Genomic DNA, 16,028 nt, shown 5'->3' on the forward strand with positions numbered 1-16,028 from the left:
ATTTAAGGCATCACAAATACAAAACTGGGTGTTACAACAATAATATCTTGTCGAACATACAAACTGGGTGTTACCACCGTAAATTACACGATAGAAGTGTCAGTCATAAAAAAAAGAAAGAAAGAATTGGTACCGTAGTACAACAGTCCGGTCATTACTTTTGAAATTACATCAATAACGTGACATTGACAGAAAACAGGTAAACTAATAATTTTAACAGTAATACAACAATTTGGCAATGACTCTTCTAAGCCATGAAAAACATTCCAATTCATAAAACAGACGATACGTTGTATATGTACTAGCTTATAATAAAGTGAAAAAAATAAACACGTGAAAGAATGGAAGCAAACAGAAATATTCCGGTTTGTAATGACGTCATTGTGCATTTTTCCAAGGTTTCAGCCAAGGCGCACTGCATAACCGATGATGGCAGGGCGTAGTAGTTCGAGGCAGGAATGAATATTCACGTGCGTCGATATGTATAGCTGTGGCACAAGGAACATTGAGTCACACTAAATCGTTTGCAGCGCGAACGATTGAAAATTGCTGAGAGTACGTGCAACGACTGTTGAGCGCATATAAGAACGTGCGGCAGCGCACGTTGCGGGCACAGCGACTCTTAAAGTGACCTTTAAACCATTCTGACGATTTTGTACAAACGTACTGAGTCGTTAGAGTAGGTCCTTGTGATCAATAATTGACGCATCTAAGTGTTCCGCGTATGGTATGGTATGGGAAAACTTTAATGAAGTCCTGCAGATCGCGAGTTTTCACGAAGCGGGCCGCTCCCACGTGGGAACCGGAAGGCCGAGCCTCTCGGCCGCATCGTAGTCCTGCTGGACAAACCAGAGTTGGTCAGTCAGAAGATGGCTGCGGAGAACTGCCTCCCCCCCCCCCCCCCCATCTGGCCGAGCTGTTATAGATGATAGAGCGTGACCGGGCACACCGCCAAAGCATGTGGTCTAACGTGGCTATTTCTCCACAATCGCGGCAGGTAGCACTGGTGTAAGTATCCGGATAGATTTTATGTAAGAGCGACGGATTGGGGTACGTATTCATTTGTAGCAGACGGAGCGTTAATGCTTGAGGTCTACTGAGCCGCGGATGAGGAACGGAGTAGGTTCTACGGCTGAGATAATAGTAAGCGTAAGGCGCGTGCTTTATTATAAGGTTTTAAAAATGTACATCGCTGCCAATCGCAGCACACTGCTCGGCGGAATTTTCAGCCGCCCCTACCCAAATCACGTGAATCCCCCAACTGACGTCATGTGGGCGAGCTATCCCATTGGCGGCCCAGGGCGCGTCATCGATAATTTTTCCACCATTATGGCGACCAAATGATGTTCGTAATAGTTGGAATGTCAGTTAATTTGTTTCTATAAAAAGAAAGTAACTGAAATAGAATGCACAAGAACAATTTCTCACTACACTTAAGAGAAAGCTTTAGCTCGGTTGCTCCTATCTAAATACATGCAAAAGGTGAATTCGTTTTTCGAGGCAACCAGCGCACCGAATTTGGCGAGGTTTGTTGCATATAAAAGAACAACTTAAAATCTAGTGGCTGTTGATTTCGAATTCTTGATTTAGGTCGGCAATATTTTATTAAAAAGTGGAAAGAATAAAAAAAATCAGAAAACGAAACTATCCAAGTTTACAACGCTGTATCTCGGGAATGAAAAATTATATCAAAATTATGTGAATTTCATCTAATAGTACATCTAAAGCGAACAAAATTGACATGTTACACATGAACCTCAAAAATTTAGTAATATGGAAATGCAGATTTTGCGGAACCCTTGTACTGTGGGATTCTCACACCCGTGCTCTTGGGACAAAGGAACGACAACACAGTAGTGCAAACAATCACAAGCGCACTTGTTGCACCTTTCATAGACCAATGCCTGCTAGCCGAGTTGCTATCCCCGAAACATGCCTATGGGCGCGCGACAAATCTAGGAAGTCCGACTCACGCGACCGGAATGCGATCGAATATGTTCGCGCCATGCTGGATCCGAACGCCTGGTCGTTCAAGCGTACGGTCACGCGAACGGTGGCGCGTTCGAACGAGGCCTCACGAGACGGTCTCGCAGACCATGGATCGGCGCACGCGCGGACCGTCCGCGCCGCTTGACGACCTCGAACCAAAGAGCAAGAGCCTTCTCCTTTACGCGCCTAAGTAACCCCGCCGTGAGGCGGCGTTAGCAGCGCAACACTCGCGCCATCTCTCGTACTGCGCTTCAACCACACTGACTACTGCGGGCCCCAGGCAACGCGGCGAAGCCGTATTACAGGAGACGTGAGCTATGCGGGGAAAACAACATATCAGGGGACGCGTGAGAGTCGCGCATCCCCACAGTACACAACGTAGCAAATTCAGGTAAGATATAAAATGACATATCCAATTTCTCCGCTTTCAATGATCTAGTGGATGCCGTTTACAGAACCGCGATATCTTTTCTTGATGCTGAAGCTATTAATTATAAAATTCGTGCTTCTATTTTTTCAAACTTTCGAAGTTTTAAAAATTGCTTTAATAATATTCAAGCCCTAAATCGCAACTCACCTTCCAGCAGTCACTAGAATTTAACTTTCTCTCTCAAATGCAATAAATTTCGTTAAATTCGCTCCAGGGGTTATCTCAGAAAAACGTTTTTGCGTTTTACATGTATTTGAATAGGCCGCGTTAAAGTTGGGCCCGAGCTAAAGCTTCCTCTTAAGACTAATTTTATTTATCGATGTGGTTTGCATTGTTTAGTGTCTTGTGTCTACGTACTCCATGGTGATGGAAGAGTATCGAGGTTTGTGTTTTCTTTATTTTTTAAAGAAAAAAAAAAGTACAAAAAGGTAAAAAACAGCCCTATGCGCATTCGCGTTGGAAATTCTTTATCTATGCGCACTTTCTTATTACAGCGTATTCTATTGGCCACCCGCCGTGGTTGCTCAGTGGCTATGGTGTTGGGCTGCTGAGCACGAGGTCGCGGGATCGAATCCCGGCCACGGCGGCCGCATTTCGATGGGGGCGAAATGCGAAAACACCCGTGTGCTTAGATTTAGGTGCACGTTAAAGAACCCCAGGTGGTCAAAATTTCCGGAGTCCTCCACTACGGCGTGCCTCATAATCAGAAAGTGGTTTTGGCACGTAAAACCCCAAATATTTTTATTCTATTGGCCAAAAATGTTAGTGTATTTCGATTAAAGCGCTTTGGCGGTGTTTGTGTCATCTGCATGCTTTCTTTCGTAATTTTTCCTTGCTATACAAGCTCTACAATATCCTGAGATTGCGTTTTCTATTTTTTTTCCCAACATTGGTTTACGTTGTTGAGGGCAGGCGCAACTACTTCAAAGTAAAAAAAAGATTTACAGAGGTGCGTGTGGCTTGCCCTTTATTTAGCAAGCTGATGCTTATGATGGAATGTCCATACACTGTAAAAAATTTCCGTAATTTTACGGAGGATTTCTGTCATTATACGGAGAACTGCAGATAAAAATACGGAAAGTATGTCATATTTCATAAATACGGCAAAATCTGCCGTTAATATACGGAAAGTGCTCTCCGTATTCAGCTTTACGGACATTTTCACTGTAATCATATAACGGCTATACACTGTTTTGGACGAAACAGAGAGAATTCCGTATTTTTGTTATGTGAACATCCGTATATTGTGAGAAAATTTAAGCTGTCTGAATGAGCGCTCGTACTCATAAAGTTTCAGCTAACAATACTTTATTGAAAACGCAAACTGTACGCATTATGAAGATGCGTACAAAATGTGAGAGCTAGCCTTCTACCAAAAGCTGCAATAACAGATCGTATAAATATATATACGCATCTTCTATTCCGGTCGCAGTTTGCCGCGCATATGGGCTTTGTAACGCTGATCATATGCGCAAATATATGCGTGTTCTCGCAATGTTCTCAAATTAAGCGCTTTGTAGTTAATAACACAGCATATATGTTCAAGTGAATGAAGAGCCGGGGACATACGTGCATACGTAAACAAGCTTGCGGCACTCAGGTGCTGGTGCACTGGGAATGACATTGGTGCTCTATACGCCAAAAATTGTGCGCACTCCAAATCAGTACCGAAACGCAGGGAGTGGTATAATGACCGTAACTGCGTTTACATTTGGCAATAAATGGTCTCGAAGGGGACTGGCGGCTTATAGATCCAAGTACAACGGTCGGAGGAAATTTTCGAATGCGGCAAGCAATTAACCCAAGTGTCAAAGGGCACTGTTGAACTGCAATGTAGCTGGTTGAACTCATTCCCATGATATTTACAAAATATCTCGTCTCTGACAATAACTGCCCATTCATTGAGACAAATCGATTACGCATAATCTTCACTGTTCATGTGTTAATTCTTGCGATAAGATGTAATCGCAAACATTTGGCGCTTCATCATGAAACAAGACCGGTAAGCGCGCTCGTTCTTGTACGGTAGAATAAAGAACGCGAACATGCACCGACATGTGTGTAAACTACTGGAAGCTGACTGAAGATAAAGGACCTATTACCGTGCTAGTACTGTGTATACTGTCAAAAAGAAAAAAAATAATACGGAAAGAAAGAATGCCCAGTGTCGAGATGTAACGATTCAAGCTTTATTTCTTTTTGACCTAGAATACAACACCATTAGTTCCATGTGCTTTATGCATGGGTAATGTTATGACGCAACTCATTATTTACCCGTTCATTACATGCACCAACCAGCCCAAGTTATCACTGTACTAGAGCTTATGGACGCATCGCATTGCACTGCTTTGCACTTCATTGTAGCACAGGGTTTGCTATCGCCAGTAGCGAATGCTTTGGTTGACCTCCCTGCCTTTCTGCTTTTTGAATTCTATCTCCCTTTGTATAAACCGCACTAACTTGTCGGAGAGAAAGCGTTCTCCTCTTTTAGAATTCAATTAATTGTCAAGCAATTATATTGCAGTTCCAGTAACTAGAGCACAAATGCGAAAACGAAACCGATTCTGTTCGGCTCTCCGCGCTCAGAGTGCGGCACCAGGGAGCAGCACGCGCTGCGCGTCCGTTAGGAGTGGCAGACGGAGGTGCACATGTGTAGTCAGCCGGCATTTTTCGAGTCGTGTTGTAAATGTTGTTAATTCGCCGTAAATATCTCTTGATTTGTACTCAAGAGTGGAGCAAGAACCCAAGGAAGAGAGATTGACGCATCGGGAGCGAAGAACAGAAACGATGGATGGTTACGCTGCTTGGAACTCTGCACGTTCGAATTGGCAAAGTTCCGAATTTGTCGCTGTGTTGTGTACGCTTGTGCGCTCGTCATTTGCCGTCATCGCGCGGAGATATTTGCGCTGGATGTCTTTCACTTCGTGTACAAAACTCTGCACGCTGCGGCATCGAAGAAGTTGTCCTGTGTTTGGGTGCACGTATGCGCTTGGACACGGATAGCCTGCTTGCTCTCAACGGGTGTTCAACAGTCTACGCGCGCTCGTAACTTGCTCATGAGGTAAGCCCATTTTAATTTTATTTGGTTTGCATAACGTACGTGTTAAAATGATGTGCTGTAAGCCGGTGTCGCGAACAGAAATAGTGTATCAAAAGACCACTATGCAACGTCTTAGGGCAAAAATGACGCATGAATGGGCAAAGGGATCACCCTGTCTTTTCAGATCGATTCCAGTCGTAGCGCGATTGGCTTGATCGCAATTTCCGTGAGGTACTTCTAACCTTTTGTTCACTCGCGTTAAAAGCGTAGAATGAAACTGCGTTCAGTTGAGCTCTTGTATTGACGCTTGTATTGGCTTGAGAGCATACTGTATCCGATACAAAAACTTCTGTTAAAATACGGAAATAAACGTTCGAGGCAATAGCAGTCGCTCACTACCTGTGATCGTTACTTTCTTGCTTGGGTGCACGTTTTAATTGTGACCAGAAAAAAAGTTCTTTGCTCTGGCTGCCCTGCTGTTTTTCCTCGGTGCAACTTTTTGCGGTGCAGCAAGACGTGTTGCTTCGAATGATGTCTGGGCAGTCAAGGCATTCGCGTCAGTAAGCAAGCAGTAAACGGGGTATCAGTGCGAAAAAATTTGGACATACAAGAGAAGCGAATGGTATCATCATAGACTCTTTTATTTGACGAATAATTCAGTTGTATTACTAAAGCGGAGAGTGGATATGCATGAAAGTCAGATTGTATTGATACTCAGCAAAAACAAGGTAACTTATCATTATTACTAATCAATCCTTTTCTTTTACTGAAAGGCAAGTTGCTGTTGTGCTGGAGCTGAGAAGAGGTCTGCTGCCTGCAGTGGGTCCATCTCTCTCAAGTTATTGCAGTATTGTAGCTCACAAGGTGAGTGGATTTTTTTTTCTCTTAGCTATTTGCCACCTGAATCATGACCATTTACTTAACTGTGTAGGTGACCACTGTTAGTGACATTGGAGTGCTGGTGGACCAGCACTCCTTTATGATTGCAACGCATATGACAGAGTGCAGCTGTGGGAGTATGCAAAGGTGTTAATATATAAGCCAAATTAGGTTCTTTGAGGTAATATGTTAATATATTGATGACATTGGATTGTGGTCTAGCAGGCAAAAATGCTAAACAAGAAGAAATTTTAATTTGCACTTGGTAAGATGTGCAAGCAATTCAGGCTGTTATACATGAAATGGGACATTTGTAGATGTCTTCTACAGTGCTGCAGTCCTGAATTGCTTCAGAGTTGAGTGATACCACTATAATTTCTCTGTAGAGCATGCAGCACAGTTTAGCATTGGGGGAGGCTGGCATCAACAGGCGTCTACTTACTGTGAAGTTCAAATGAGGTGTTACTGTTAGGGTGACTATATATAATTTATGGTTTAATTCTAATCTTGTGTCAGGCAGACATAGTTTACCCACTTGGTTAAACAATAGAGATGTAATATCTATGTATACAAGTATTACCCATTCATTTATGCAATTTAGACAATGGCAGAAATGCGTGGGTAATACTTGTGTACATAGACAATACATCACTATTGTTTAACCAAGCGGTGCCCCTGCATGCTAAATTTTACAGGGCTATTATTAAGTAATGTCAGCTTTTGTTGTAACATTAAGGCACCTTTTATATTATTACAGATTACCACCATTGTGCACCATCATAGTGTGATATTTACACTAAATGTATTTGACTTTGCTATAAAACCCTGCACAGCGGTGCATCATGAAATTTTTTTTTATAGTTTCTGGCCTCAGAATGCACTTCACGTTATATTCTTGTCTGCAACAAGACTATAATGCAGGTTTCTCTCCTTATGTTTTGTGGCACTTCAAACTGCGGCGAGCTAAACCACTGGGCAGCAATACTGGAATCGCTACTGCGTGTGGAGCCGTCTTCAAACACACACAAGGAACACATCATTGCTTTTTTAGCACAAAACAACGGACACAAGAAAGACGACAGAACAAGGCGCTACTCTCAACTGACATCACTTTATTGCGTCCCTCCTTTGTAGACAGCATAATCTAGAAGAACATGCGCTGTGAACACCATGTGCAGGAACCACGAACATCTGATCAAAAAAACACACTCATGCGACAGAATCCAAAAAAAAATATATTGAGCACTGTACAAGGTTAAAGAAGGCACACTAATGCACTGTGACCCCAATGACTGTATGAAGAAAACTTCCGATAATTCTCTGGCGGTGGTATCACGGCTTTTTTTCAAAATCGTAGTATCACGAAACATTGCGAACCTAATCGATCCATACCAACAGGCACAGGTTCCCATTTGGCTCAACATTGTAAAATATGGAAGTGCAAAGCCATGTTTCGTGATACTACGATTTTGAAAAAGTGCTGTGATACCACCGCCCGAGAGTTATTGGAAGCTTTCTTCATACAGTCGTTGGGGTCACAGTGCATTAGTGTGCCTTCTTTAACCTTGTGCAGTGCTTAGTATGGTTTTTTGGATCCCGTCGCATGAGTACGCGCTTGTGATTGGTTGTTGGTGGTCTCTGCACATGGTGCTCACTGCGCATGTTCTTCTAGATTCTACTATTTATAAAGGAGCGACACAATAAAGTGATGTCAGTTGAGTGTAGCGCCTTGTGCTGGTCGTCTTTCTTGTGTCCATTGTTTTGCGCTTAACAAAGTATTTATGGATTCACACCAACTAGCCCGCCAACACATTGTGTTGCGGGCACTTCTTAAGTACTGTCTGTCCAATAACCTTGGTGGCATGGAAGCGCCGTCCACTTCTATGCGTTGCTTTCTGTTTCATTGTGGCATCACATCACATTATAATCATAATGTGTATGTACTTTTTCCGAGAGACCCATATTCCTATCCTTGTGTTATATTTGCTGTCGCATTATTTATGTGCAAATGACCAGTGCTCCAAGCTCCATTTTATCGCAAAGTAAACTACTGGTACCTAAACAGTTCTGTATATCAGAAAACCAAAGCTGAACTGCCGAACAGTACCAAGGGGCAGCCTTAGTGCAGTGTCAAGTAGTCGGATCTTATTGGTCATGCAGAGGTGCACAGGATAGCTCTTTATTACTTGCTGAATAATTAAGCTGTGTGAAAACTGAGTATTTATGTAGCTTCAACCACATGCTATTGGCCATTGCTCCTGCCCTCATCAAATGTGGAAGATTATCACGGCATTTCCTATTCTCTTTTTCCTTATTACAGTGGAATTACTGCATGCGTAAGTAGGAAACGGATCACATAGGCAATCAAAAGCCAACAATGTGTAAACTTGGAACATTGATTGTACAGTTTGATGACCCAGAATAAGTAGAAATACACCATAAATGATTGACAACTAACTTTTACTTGACACAGGGCTAGAGCATGCAGTAAGCATACTGTATGCTCATACGGTGTCACATCAATTTAAATTTTAGTGTAGCTTTACAGTGTACGCTTCTATTGTTGCATTCTGTCAGAGGAATGGTAATGTTTCGCGTGTATAGCAACTAGACTGTCTATATACAGTAGTAAAAATGTGTGAACTGTATTTTTTAATGATTTGATAGAATGTGTAGAACAATAAAGCCATACAATCAACGCACAGTGATGTGACTTTCTCTGCACATGTTGCAGGTTCAAAAAAAGTATGGTGGAAGCTGTTGCCAAGGTTCCGACCAGAAAAGACAGCCAGTATAAAAGGGTCCACGCCACTGAGCTCTACTACAGGGGATGAACAGCACATCGAGCGCCCTCGACTGAAGCCGGCCTTGTCCCGGAAGTTGGTGCTTCACAACTTTGCGGCAGCACTTTGTTGCACGGGTGTGTGGCATTTCTTCCCCTAACATGCCTGCCTGATGTGCCATAAACTACCCAAGCAGTGTTTCGAGGTGTCCAGAATTTTTCCATTGTAGTGTCTACAGTGTCGTTAACATAAGTGGCGTGCAATGGAAACACTGGTAAATCAGAAAAAACTTGATGTAAGAGAACACTATCGTATACGGGTTCAGATTGTCATAAAAGTGCTTACCAGACATGTAGAGACCTCCTAAAATGTGAAAAACCACAAAGAAAAGTTTTTCGGCAGCAATATTATCTGATCGCACGCACTAGTTAGTCCACCATATGCCCTGCTTCCAGGACAAGCGACTGCATGACATCACATTTCCACTGGCTTCACCTGCATCTGGTGCGGTGTGCTGCATCCAGCAAAACATGTTAGAAATCAGTGGTGCACAGTGTTTTCTGTCCCCTTTCTCGACGCCTACTGAACACATGTTAAACGGTTTCCAAAGCAGAAAAACAGAGGGAAAGGGCTCTGAACACATTGCATTTTAAAGTGGCTGGTACTGGGTAACGCAAGTACTGTGGCATAGTAGATTTGCACCAGGCAACCTGGGCGCTCAAAAAGGCTGCTGTTTACTTGCAAATGGCCAACGTATTGTGAGCATTTTGAAGTTCTTTTTTTATTATCATCGCCTATTTAGCTAGTGGAGACAGCTTTCACAACTGAAGAAGCCTTGGAAGCATGAAACACTTCACAAAACCAGCTTCAATATATCGTGTCTGCATCACAATTTCATGGCTGCATGAGTGAACCCTCTGGTTAACATGTAAGAGAGTTCATGATGTTTGCCATGCATTATCCACTTTATTTACAGGTCAACCATATCTTGAGATTTAAGCTGATGTTGCGTTTAGAGAAATTATGGCCGAGAGCCAGCTTTTAAGAATACAGATTGAGCTTGATAGATTAAACGCCAGAACAAGTCGTTGAGGATTTCAGATCAAGAATCTTCAAAGGCCAGTTCATTTAGTGGTGTTAATATTCTGCTCGAAGTTGCTGATTGTTACGTTCATATGGTGCCCAAGCATTGCGGTAACAACTTCACTTGGAGTACATAGCAAGGGTGTATTCGATGTAAGCTGCTGGCTTTTTTTCTGTGTTTTCAAAAACTGGTTTCTTGTTCAGTTTAAATTTTCAAATTTTGCATTTGTTTATTAGGTGTTGTGTCCTGTTTCCTTTTCCTGCAGCTTCTTAGTTAAACATCTGAATAGTAAACACAACTTGACCTTTTGCTTGATTGTCTAGATTACATGCCCTCGATGCAAAACAATTTCACTTCAAAACTGCTTCTACCATACTGAAAGAATAACTTGAAGCAGCCATAGCCACCAATAACACGCAAGAGATGATTATGAAAATTTTAATATTGTTTTTTGATCTACAGGGTGTCTTAACTATCATGCGCCAAGATTTAGAAATATGTAAATGCGATGTAACTAGACAAAATGAAGGTAATGTTTGCCATCACTTGGAGATACTCTGATTATGTTGTGCATTCTGCCTAATTACATAATTCTTAATTAGTTATTAAATATCTCAAATAATTAAATGAAATGTGTCAATGAAAAGTTGTAGAGCAATATGAAAGCCTCCTGATGCACTTTTTTGTTACTGTTACTCATTGTGTGCTACATAAAAGTGTTTTTCCAAGGAATAAGCCTGCGAACACACATAAAGTGTCTTGAGTGGCCAGTCATGTGTCAGTTTTGTGGTGCAAAGCCACGAATACAACTTAAATGGATTCTTTTAAGAAAAAGACTTAGCTCAGCAAATTATCTTTCTTTGTGCAGCCTGTGGAGACAAGGTTTCTTAGACATGGCCATGGCCCTCAAGGAAGATGCCGAGGCCACAGGCAGTTCCTCCAGTGACCGTGAAAAGGTCCCCTGGGGCACAAGTCTGGTTTGGCACCCCCACCTTTCTCCTGCAGCTTTTCTGTCTACTTAGCTAACCAGGTGGGTCAATGATGGCAAAGGGAAAAAAGAATCAACAGCATCAAACGCAGAACTTGCTCAAGCTCAATGCATTTTTGGTGTGAAGTTTTTCCCTTATCATTTATAAAAAAAACGGGTAATAAGCATATGATATGGTCTTCATACGGACACCTCTTTCCCACAGAGAATTAGCAGTAAAAGCAGCAGCTTATGAAGGCTTGAATATTAGCTAGGATGATGTGGCATAGATAGGATAATGATTATGAATGTTTCTAATGAAGGTAGTGGTAGTAGAGTGAATAATCAGAGTTTATATATAGATTAAAAGACATTTCGTTCCAATGCCAGAATTTTAAATCATCCCAAATAATTCTTGCATTTTATAGTCTATGCACATTGAGTGACAGTGCTTCTTGATGCTTGCGTCTTGCTGACATCATTCTTATGCTGCATAATTCACCTGTTATAAATTCCCTATTTCTTCCGTTCAAGCAACTTTACATTCATCATAGGAAACCTCATAGATGAATTCCAGAAATTTGCTGATGAGATTAGGGGGCCGCGTGTACCCCAGGCTTAGATATGCATTCAAGAGCCTCATATCTTGCAAATGTTAGAAATACTCCTGCTAAGCAAGTTCTTGGTGTCATTCAAGGTTATCTGCGAATACGAATTTGCCTAAATTTAGAAAACAGTCAATCTAAAACATGTCAAGCGATATCGCTGACGATACACACATTCCAACTGAACTAAATACAAATAAATATAGCACCAAATGCAGAATCATTGGCATGATGCCATTCTTTCAGTGGAATAAAATCTCCTGCGTTGTAAATCTGGAATCCTTTATAATCCAGACTACTAAATACTTATGAGGGTTGTGACGTAAAATATGCATGTATTTGTTCCTCGTTTTTTTACTTTAAGACCCGATAATGCTTAAACAGCAGTGAAAGAACTGAGATCACAGTACCTAATACATTATATTGCTCCAGAAATCCGTTTCTCTGCCGATCGCAGCATTCGACACTAACAAGAAGGCACATAACACTTAGGGTGGTGCTATTCACTTTGATTGTTTGGGAACAAAACCCATAATGTACATGTTATGGCCCTACGTGTCATTACGTTTGAACAACAAAAAGGTAGGGGGTTTGCGTTTTGCAAAACTGCATGGACGTTTTTACTGTGTGCAATTAAAATTAGGAACCTTCCCAGCTCATACTAAATGCATTCTCCAATGTTTTAGGTTATACAGGTGCACTACTTTACACAGAACACACTCTTTTACCTCGTCACTGCCCACACTCTTAGGCAGAGTTACACCCTTTGAAGTGCCCCTTCTTCCACACAACGATAATTGTCATCTGCCTTTATGCATTTCCTTTCTTTAACGCTGCGAGCCCTGTGCTTTCCAGTAACGAACGGCATGCGCGTTATCAGCATGATAGCATTCCCGACAGCAAAGTAGCGGGCGTGGCGTTTTCAAGAAAGGAAACGCATCAAGGCAGATAACGATTATTGTTGTGTGGCAGAAGGGGCCTTCCAAAGGGTGTAACTTTGCCTAAGAGTGCAGGTGGTGATTCAGATTCTTCAAAGGTGTTTCATTGTATGGAATGGCATATCGTGCTTCACTTATTTGCAGAATATTGCATTCCAATTGTGTCATATGAGATAAATCCACTAGAGAGCTTTAGCTTGCCCTAAATTTATTACAGCTGTGTACTGGTAAACTGGCCGCAGCTTGCAGTGCTTGTGGAAAAACAATTGTAACTGCCATATTATATGTAACTGCTAGTGCACAGGCATCGGCAGCAGCAATGGTTCGGGTACACTTGTTTCTTCTATTCTGGGGTATGCATCCACCACCAAAAAGTAGTTTTTTTCGTCTTCCTCTTCTACCATATTGGAATGTGAAATGGGGTGTAATTTGTAGCGTATACTATTGCATAAACTTCATGAGCATTTATTCTTGTCTGTGCCACAGATCATTGTTGCTACCACTGTAAAAGCAGGGTGCCTGTTTACAGCACCCGTAGGGAACAATCTGTGAATCTTTAACGAACAGTAAGGAGAATGAATAATCGAATAATTTTTAGTAATTTTCAACAAATTTAGCACTCTTTGCTTTCCACTATGGTATTTTTCAAACTCTAATGTTGGCACAAGGTTTGATTGCAGGATGTCATTTTGTGTGAAAGAGTGCACTTGTGCGCATAACACCTCATCGTCAACATTCTGCTGCACAGAATGTCATTAGCTTTCGTATGCATTGGTCACTATCTCACAAACCGGTTGCTCCTTTGTTAGTTGGAATGTAGCATTTATGTAAAGCACATTTGATGTTCTAACAAAAAGCATTGTGCCCTCTTATCCTCTAATTCTCCTCACTTGATGCCTAGTGTTGTAATAGCATGGTTGACACCATGAGAGTCAGTGTGGTGAATAATTGTGTCTTGTGGGGTAGGGGGTGTACGTTCACTTAAGCAACTTTTCCAGATGACTTGAATCAGTATTGTGGAATGCTGTTTTTTTTTTTCAATCACTGTTACCAAGTTTCACTTTGGTTGCGGCAACAAGTATAATGTAGTTCGCTAGCACTCCTGCCAACACATATAATGTGCAGGCATCTGTGTTGAAAAAAAGACGAGCTAATGGTTTGCCAGGAGCTAAGGTCCATTTAGACCATTAAATTTTGAAATTACACCGGTGGAAATAACTGGTGAATGAAAGCACACCCAGGAGAACTGACCATAATATTTTCTTTCATTATAACACTGCTGAAGCTTTGAACTGCATTTGAACTGGCTTGTTTAAAAAATGACCCATTTCCTTGTTCAAGTAAGACAAAGGTTCCACAGGAAGACAGAAACTTGAAGCCGTCAACAGCAGCATGAATATAAACAGCGCTCGACGTTTTGCAATCATGCACCTGGTTATATTATCCATCCCATTTTTTTCCACAGGCTGTTCTTTACTGTTTTATGGTCATACCCAGTTTAATTTTAATGTCCCTATTTTTTAATATTTGGTTAATATATCTTTTCTTCATCAGCTTTCAACAAAATATATATTCATAATGTGCCTTCATTTACCATTTGCAGTGATCTTAACCAGATGCATCTTGATACAAAATTTATTTTCCTTAATTCTTCGTTTCCTTTTCCAAAAGTGCAAACTGTTTATCTTGATACCTATTTTGTCTTCTGGGAAGATTAGGTCTACTGGATTAATGACTGCTTACATGTGTACATCGTTTTCTGTTTTGGTCACCCCTACTCTTGGCAAGTACTGACAGCATTGCTCATACCCGCTCCATCACAATCACCACTGCTAAGCACACCCTTGCTTCCTTTATTTTAACACTTTGGCTTCTCTCGACCTATTATATGCACCAGTTACTTCTCCACCAATGAGGCTAGGGGCCAGTGAGATATGCACAATCCAAAACAACACAGCCAAGAAAAACATTTGCTACCCTAATGACAAGCACCTATGTCGAAATGTTGGCTACAGCAACATCCCTTGTTCCAACAATGTTGATCTACTTACATGTTTTTCTAACACAGAAGTTACTGCTTTGCCATGTTCTGTGATTATACTTTTTTGCCGCTTTCTTTAGGATGGATATTCACGAATACTATTTGTTTCTCCTAACAGCAGCAAGTTTATCCTTTCAAGCGTTTGGAGTCAAGAACAACTTTCACCAGGAAGAAGTGCAAGACGAGTGATTGAAGAAAATAAAGTTGCTTCTGTGATCTAAGAACTTGACGACTGAAATGTTGCACCTTTTTGTATATATGCTATGCAGTGCATTCATATCACAAAGTGCAAAGTGTTTTATCTCTGCAGCCATGTCAGTGTGTTGGCAAGACAATTTTCTCAATGGTGACCTGCTGCTTTCACTATGAGCTGCCTTCATGACATTTGCATTAAAGGAGATGTACTATCGTGGACAAAAGTACCCTGGAAGTGCGAGCGTTGACCAAATTGCATTTCTGCTCAAGACCGCTGAAAACAGCGGGTCACGTATGCACATTCCGAACGCAGATGGTGGCACGGCTGATCCCAGCAAATAGCACACCAATTTGGTCGACTCTCGCACGTCTTGGGCAAATTGTCCCCGACGGCACATTCTTCGAATAATGGATATGCTCTGCAAGATGAAATACGGGAAGCACCTGTACTTTAACGGATATAGTACAGATTTAGCGTACGGAGTCTTTCGTTTTCTGAATACGGCAAGCACCTGTATTTTAACGGTTATAGTACAGATTCAGCATACAGTGTGTTCCGTTTTCTGAATATGAGAAGCACCGTACTTTAACGGTTATAGTACAGATTCAGAATACAGAGTCTTCCGTTTTCTAGGTACAGAAGCACTCGTATCTTGTATTACGGTCTCTCTTTTACAGTTGTCCGTTCTACGGAAATGACCGTTCTTAATTTACGGAAGAGTGTTCGGTCACAAATTACCAGCAAATTTTCTGTAAAGTAAGGCAAATTTTTTTTACAGTGTACTCTAGAAAACGGTCGTTGCAATGAAGGCCCTTAAGGAAGGGTATTTGTTTAAAGTGGGAGCAAACTGATAAAAAGTATTAATAACAGAAGCATTGTGCAATAACCGGCGACAATGATGGTCAATACAAGTAAATCGCTTTACGCTTCTGCGGAGCTATAAGGCGCTAACAGGTAAAAAATGTTCCATTTCTGCCATTAGCCATTGATGATTGATAATTTTTTTTTTTGGCTTGTTTGTCAGGGAAAGTCCAGAAAACAAAGAAAACTCGCTATCTAATAGGACGCTTGCACAC

General features: G+C 41.5%; 1 long non-coding RNA gene across 3 annotated transcripts; it reads left to right on the forward strand.

The window, feature by feature from the left end:
• The first annotated feature begins 4,972 nt into the window (after positions 1–4,972).
• Positions 4,973–14,949, forward strand: LOC142575122 (uncharacterized). 3 transcript variants are annotated; one of them, XR_012826579.1, is made up of 5 exons: positions 4,989–5,480; positions 6,233–6,323; positions 9,073–9,258; positions 11,074–11,235; positions 14,878–14,949. It is a non-coding gene; the product is annotated as an uncharacterized LOC142575122 (long non-coding RNA). The 3 variants fall into 3 exon arrangements; XR_012826578.1 differs by having other exon boundaries at positions 4,990–5,480; positions 14,875–14,948; XR_012826577.1 differs by lacking the exon at positions 14,878–14,949 and having other exon boundaries at positions 4,973–5,480; positions 11,074–11,355.
• The last annotated feature ends 1,079 nt before the right edge of the window (positions 14,950–16,028 follow it).

Source organism: Dermacentor variabilis, chromosome 1 (assembly GCF_050947875.1).
Source record: "Dermacentor variabilis isolate Ectoservices chromosome 1, ASM5094787v1, whole genome shotgun sequence".
In the NCBI taxonomy this organism is placed as follows: domain Eukaryota; kingdom Metazoa; phylum Arthropoda; class Arachnida; order Ixodida; family Ixodidae; genus Dermacentor; species Dermacentor variabilis.